This window comes from Limulus polyphemus, unplaced genomic scaffold, assembly GCF_000517525.1.
Source record: "Limulus polyphemus unplaced genomic scaffold, Limulus_polyphemus-2.1.2 Scaffold872, whole genome shotgun sequence".
Taxonomy (NCBI): Eukaryota; Metazoa; Arthropoda; class Merostomata; order Xiphosura; family Limulidae; genus Limulus; species Limulus polyphemus.
In genome coordinates, this window is record NW_013666482.1 from 232898 (window position 1) to 240227 (window position 7330).

Sequence of the window (7330 nt, forward strand, 5' to 3'; positions counted from 1 at the left end):
ATTACTTATTTGATTGAATTAAAATCTTATTTTACTTTGTTATGCTCTCGGGGAAAAAAGTGTGATTTATTTTGCAACACCCCCTACATGTACCAAATACCTGGTCGTATTACTGTGATGACTTGTCACTGGTTGAGAAGGGACAAGATTTTGTGCAAAGACAGGCAACGACAACTTTACTACAAGAAAGAAGAGTGAATTAATTGCCAATTATGCAAAGTAGTAGAAATCACTGTTGTTGGATTGATTGAAAATAAAAATGCTGTACTTTAATAAAAATAAACTTATATTCTAAAATGAATCTTAGACTGTTTGTAATACTGGATTAAGCTTCAAATTACGTTTAGTCAATGGCTTAAACTAACCAAAAAACACACAGAAAAGATTTCACAAGGTATCCTGGCACATTCAGAGATGAAAAAGGGAATATCTGAAAAGTATCAAAACAATTCTCACAAATGACACTCTCTCTATAGCCGACAAATCACAAAACTGGATTGTAAGAATAGGGAAGTAGCTCTGTGAAAGTCAGAAAATAATCTCACAAACATGATGATGTTGGATATAATACATCCTTGAAAAACTTACGTCTTAACGAGAAACCTCTGAAATGTTATGTAAACTAGACAATATTTAATAGGCTCTGAACTAGAACACTAGAAGGTTTTAAAGATTTGTCACTATAGTAAATATATGTAAGAGATTGGAATATGTGACAACAACATCTCACACTGCAATAAATACTTTTTTTGATATTCTCAAATTAAATTGATTTGTGCACAAAATATTAAGTAGGCTCACTTTATAGAAGAAGGATTGACAGGATAAATCATGAAATAATACTGAATTTAACTAAAGTGACAGAGTTTAAGCTAAGAATTAAACATTCTGAACATGTTGTGTTACTTAAATTAAAACAATCTTTATTTATGTACATAAACAAATAAACTGAGCAGTCACCTTTCATTAGACTTGTGAATTGATTAACTGATTTTCTTCTCCCACAGACATCTTCCCATCAACCAGATCCCGTGTAGTATTTAACAGAAAATGTTGGATATGCCAAAGTAATTAGTGTATTCACAAGATTGGTCATTCTCATTCGACACTGGGGAGACTGTAATCTCAAAATATCATTTGACCTACCAATGAAGAACACTACTATTCTCTACATCCTTGTACAATGTGTAGCATTACAACAATAATCCCAGTGGCAAAACAGGAGGAGATATCATCTCCAAAGAAATAACTAAGGAAAAAAGGTAGCTAGAACAAGTCAGCTTAATGGCTTTATAAGCCACATGTCATGTGAAAATTGCAGAAACTCAAAATAAGAAGATAGAAAGTGAATGCTATGTCTGCTTACAACACTTTTCCTTTAACTTTCTTTCAGGCTTGTACTCAAGCCGACAATAAAACTTAACTATAAAACCAATTAAGTGTAAGACATGTTGAAAAAGTGTATTAGCCTTCTTTTGCACCTGTAAACGTTTACGCAGAACAAAGAACTACAATTTGCAAACAAAAAAATATTTTAACAATGAAAAATACAATTCACAATCAAATAATGAAAATGATAAGAAAATCCTTGATTATAGTATAACAAAAAACGAAACACTTGAAAGCAATGATGTAATACAGTAAAAATATTTTAACACACAAATATTTTATACCAAAATTATTAACAAGCATTCATAAGTAAATATAGACAATCACATCAGACCAGTCAGCATTCTTCACATCAAATTACCATTTGTATACTGGGATCAGTTCTAGAATGGTAGTGGGTTGTTAATACCTTAGGTGGTTATGTCAGGATATTTATCCTCAACTCTCTCTATGCCTGGTCATGGTACATCTTTTTCAATAGTGCCTTGATGCCTACCAAGGTAAGGCTCCTTCCACTGACTTGGTGTTCCAGAGGATGGTCACTTCTGCTATTAACAGGCCTTCATTTAACACATATTTCTGGTGTATCTGTGATCCAGGTGGTGCAAGAGCCAGCTAGCCTATCTACATTGCCATACTGATGGTGTATTGGCATGGTGAACCCGTCCTGCCATGACCTTCCTGAAGTCTGGTCAACCTTTGATAGGCTCTAAGCTCCAAAAGGGTTTTCTTTCTTGGCCTTCGGAAAATAATGTGCTTGTCAAGGATGAGAGCACATCTGGCATAAAATGTAACATCTATGAGCAAGTCCTACTTCTTCTTTGCTGACTCTTGCTCAGCTATAGGAGGCATCAACAGGAATTTCATGGTCATCTGCTAGGCTGCTTAGAAGTTTCCATCCTATGTGGTCAACAAGGTGGTAGTTGCCGCTTCTCCCTCTCTTACCACTACATCCAGTGAAAACTTAAACTTTATGAGAACTACTTCTACTGATAGGGACCGCTAAGCCTCAAGTGACTTTAGGGTCAATATGGTGATAGATGCAATGAGTTCTTTAATGTCTGATACACCAGCTACAGTAGTTAATATGGGACTCTGGATCCAGAAGTAAATATATATCCTTGAAGGCATTAACCTAATTAATTAGATATTAATTGATTCAATTTGCATATCATTTACACGTTAATCATACATTTAATTAACCTGTAATTAATAAAATATTAATTCATAGTAATGAACCAATCATAACTAATTATGGTGTGTAATGACAGATTGAATGAAGTTTTGCATCAGAAAATTTCATTTTGTGGTTCAAAAAAGCAAGGGTTTTTCAACTGCATGACCAACCTAGTTTTGAAATAATCAAACAGCTATTATCTCCTATCTGGTGGGCATCCTTTAGTAAAACTCTGCTCAATAGTATAGCAAACAAGGATGATTAAGCCACTTTGGTCCCACTAATCTCCCAATCAATAAACTATCCTAACAGTTTAATAATCAAAAGGATATTGGACAATTTAATGCATAGATTGTACTGTGAACATTACTTGATAACTTGGAAAGCAAGGAATGCCACTTATTTTCAGTCAGAGGTTCTAATCGGTAACAATCCTAGCTTTAATGATCTGCTTGTCCAATCTATATTGATCAGTAGGCTATTGGCAGTGGCTTGGCCATCTGTCAGATATATCTTTCACCTCTGACTCCAGCATGTTCTCATCTGGCTTATTGTGGACAGCCATATAAACACCTTCAGCTCTTTCCTACTCATTAACTGAAATAACATCATCATTCTTCTCCAGCTCATTGACCTCAACCTCAGACTCCTAGTCAAGCCAGTCCATGAGATACTTGTCTGTGACATATAAGTACAGCTTATTAATGAGCTTTATGCATTTTATTTGCATATTTTGAGTCTAGTTTGACTTTACATCGATGGACCAATCAGCTAGAGCATGAGATATGGTCTTATCCAGATGGATCTGAGCTAATTTTGTGCTCCTGGCTCATTCCACAGCCAAAAACAATATCTTGACTGGTACATCCATTCCTTCACCATCTTCTGATAACACTTCTTCTGACATTGGGTGATCTTCCGTATTTTTAATGGACAAAAATGTACATTTACTAATGCATACCTAAGCTACTCTACATATTCCTGTGGCAGTGTGGGATGCCTGGTCGAGGTATACCAGTACTTCCCACTTAAACATGAACATGTTCAACAAATAGTGTGTAGACTTTTTTTCTGTTGCCTTGTATGTCAGCACAACGTATAGTAAGTGCTTTTCACAGTCATTTTGGTAGTGATTAACAGACTCGGATATGATGAAAACATGCGGTTTGCCTTATTGCACCTATTCTGATTATTTAGGAGAATGAGAAATAACAAATGGATGCTTGCTAATGTTTTACACGATTCAGAGAATCATTGGCTGTTGAAATTAGTTCCCTGATTCATGTGGATCCCTTCCAATGCTCCAGACTGTACAATCCAGTGCTCCCAAACACACTAGCTATAGACTGTGTCAATTTATCAATCAATAGACAAGCCTCAGCACACTGATGGCAATAGGTATTCACTGGTGACAGCTCTTACTAGTCAGGAGTAGACCAGCTATATATCAGAGTATCCTCTGCAGAGGGGATCCAACAATTCTCTTTTGGAATTTACTCTGCCTCAGCCATTTTGTCTCTGGATAGCACACAACATATAGTATTCATAACAGTATCAAATATTTTAACTTGGATGTGGCCAGAAGAACCACCATTGAATGGTAGCACAAGTGCGAGTAATACCTTGATGCCTTCCAATCTTTATGTTATGCAAATTCTGAAGAATCTCTTACCTTAAAGTTCTGGGGACCAGTAGCTGGAGCACAGTTTGAGAACCACGGCTCAGTGGTTTATAGTGATGATACCTATGCGTTCCTACATTCATAACTGATCACACAGGTGCCTCAGGTTACGTGCATCTATGCTAAATTCCTCTGTCTTTGCTGGCTGGGCTTTACCCTGCTGCACAATAAAGAGCTACCATTCCAGAAATGGGTCCTTTAGGTGCAAATTCTGAACTCTCAAAGTGATAACCATGGAATCCACGAATTAGTGGAATATCTTACTCCATGGATTCACATTGTTGTAGTGGAAATGATCTCAATTTCCACATTCTGTCAACGATCAAGACATTCCACAAATGGGCATGATCTTATTGTGTAATAAGATATTGTATGCCTATTTCCATGTTACATGTCCAAACATTACACTATGATAAAGTCATATCCTTGCAACATTGTTTTCCAGCATGCTATCATCCTTTCTAAATTTTTAAAATTAATCAACCATTTTTAGTGAATCATCGCCCACCCGTAATCTTCTACCATATGAGTAGTAGTGATAGTGCAAACAGTTCTTTCTTCATTTTACAGTATGAGCACTCAAGAGCCATGAGCATATATGATTACATGTTCCACTCCATCCTTCAACTGCAATTGTACTACTCCAATTCCATTATCACTGGCATTAATATCTGATATAAATTCACTGTTTTGTCGTGGATATGTATACTTACTAAGCTAATGAACCCTGATCAAGCCAGTTGAGATTATCACCTACCATATATCATGATGGCATACCATAGAAATGAGCATCATTTGTTTAATTATTCTCTAAATCTTCTTATGCATGGAGAAGAATTACAGCTTCCACTAGATCTGGTGTATGATCCTCAATCCAGAACAAACTTACTACAGTGTTTGTGTGGATACATCGAGTTCCTTGATATTGCAATAGTTGAATCTTATGTATAAAGTGGCTATGAGTCAAATGAGATGCTAGAGAAAAATACAGTAATAGAACGAAAGTTCAATCCTGATGACTGGATTTGGCTATTGTGCTGGACTAAACTGGACCATATTTTATTCGTCAACAACTCAATGAGGTGAACAATGAGTTACAATAGTCACGTGATGCGGGTAACTGCATTGAATACATGGACAAACTTAAACTTTACAATGGTGATGAGTTTCTTGAAGACTTGTTCTGTTAATCACAAGTGGAAGACCATCCTGACTCAGCTTATGAGAAGAGAGAAACATGCAGGCAGTTTATACAAAGAGTCAGCACTTACCTTTCGTATGATTTTTAGATATTTTATAATGAAGTATTTATATAAATTACTTGGAAGACGCAGTTTTACTAAATGATGTTGAAGTGAAAAGGCTTAACGCTCATCTTCTTTTTTATTATAAGTTGTATCTTTAGGAACATATGATTAAGACTAAACTAATTAAATAGGGCAGAAATAATACAATCCAATATAACAAACTGCTTACAAATAGTAAATATTATAAATCAACACATGAAAATTTAATTATAGTGTTCAAATTGCATTGAAACATACGTTAGGTTCCCTCTCTCTCTCTTAACGATATTTTCGGGCGTAATACCAAATATCACTCAAAAGATTTAGTTTTGTCTTAGTTACGTAAGTCAACAATGCAAAATAATATCATAAATCTGGTTATTACTTAAAGTTTTTTTTATTATAAGTTTATAACCAATAATACGTTTAAACCAAACTATACAAATGGAAAACGTTATTGCTAAAAATACATAAATATAGCCGTCATTTCCCGAAAGCTTATAAATGCACAAAACGTTAGTATATACATTGTTGTTCACTTTCATCCATAAGTTATTATAAAGACCTATTAAGGTTCAGATATTTGTAATAGTTTATCCAAAATCGTAAACTATAGGGGACATAAAAATAAAAAACAATTAAAAATGTACAAGTAAATCATGCGGTACATTAGACGTTTTTCTGGAAGATTATACCGATGTTGTGCCACTAGTTTCTAAGAGATCAGTCAAAATCAAATCTTTACGAAACTCTTCCGAACAACGATGAATAACCACTGAACATCGATTTTTCTAGCATCGACTATAAAACTTTATTTCATGATTCATATGGAAGCCACATTAGCTTCGGTTAGTACGGTATTTTAGGTAAATTTTGTTAAAAAAAGAAAGAAAAAAAAAGGTCCCTGAATAAATTACGTCAATTCCACCCTTTCCATCAAGTGTATATACTAGTAGAAACTACGAAATAATTACTTTAATGCCACACTTACTGGACACTATATACATGTATATATATATAATTTTGTTAACGAGTCAAATTTTTCCTCCTTTGGATATTATAGTTCTAAAAGTAACTAAATTTTGGTTTGAATTTCGCGTAAAGCTACACGAGGGATATCTGTGCTAGTCGTCCGTAATTTAGCAGTAATAAACTAGATGGAAGGCAAGTAGTCAACACCACCAACCGCCAACACTTTTACCAATTAATATAGTGGGATTGACCGTCACTTTATAATGCTCCCACGGCTAAAAGTGTGAGCATGTTCGGTGTGTTAAAGCATCGAACCCGCAAACTGGGAGTTAAGCACCATATCCATTAAGTCCTTAAAGTAATATTTCATATCTTTATGAAAAACATGAGGTAGGAGAACCAAACTCAATTTGAATAAACAATATCTTTAGTAGTCTTTTTGGGGGGGGGGGGACTAGCGCAAAGCTACACAATGGGCTAGCGTAGTAAGTTTAGGAGTCAAGTGAAAGCAAACTATGTAGTTCTTAGCATAGCGAGTGAAAAGTGATACTTTCTGAAGAAACGTCAAGCCATTTACTAATTGAAACATGTTTATCGGGGAAAAATTTTAGTTTAGTGTAAGTAAATTATAAAACTGCTAATACTGAAACTATTGCTATTAAATAAATACTAAACTAACTGGAGCCAACTTTTTAAACTACACGCGGTATAACTCTAAGAAACTTGCCGAAACTATTTAATCAGATAAAACTTGGTAGTTGGTTTTCTTGCTTTAGAAAGAATTAAACAAAATATTACATATGTGTTATGTTCACATACCTATCA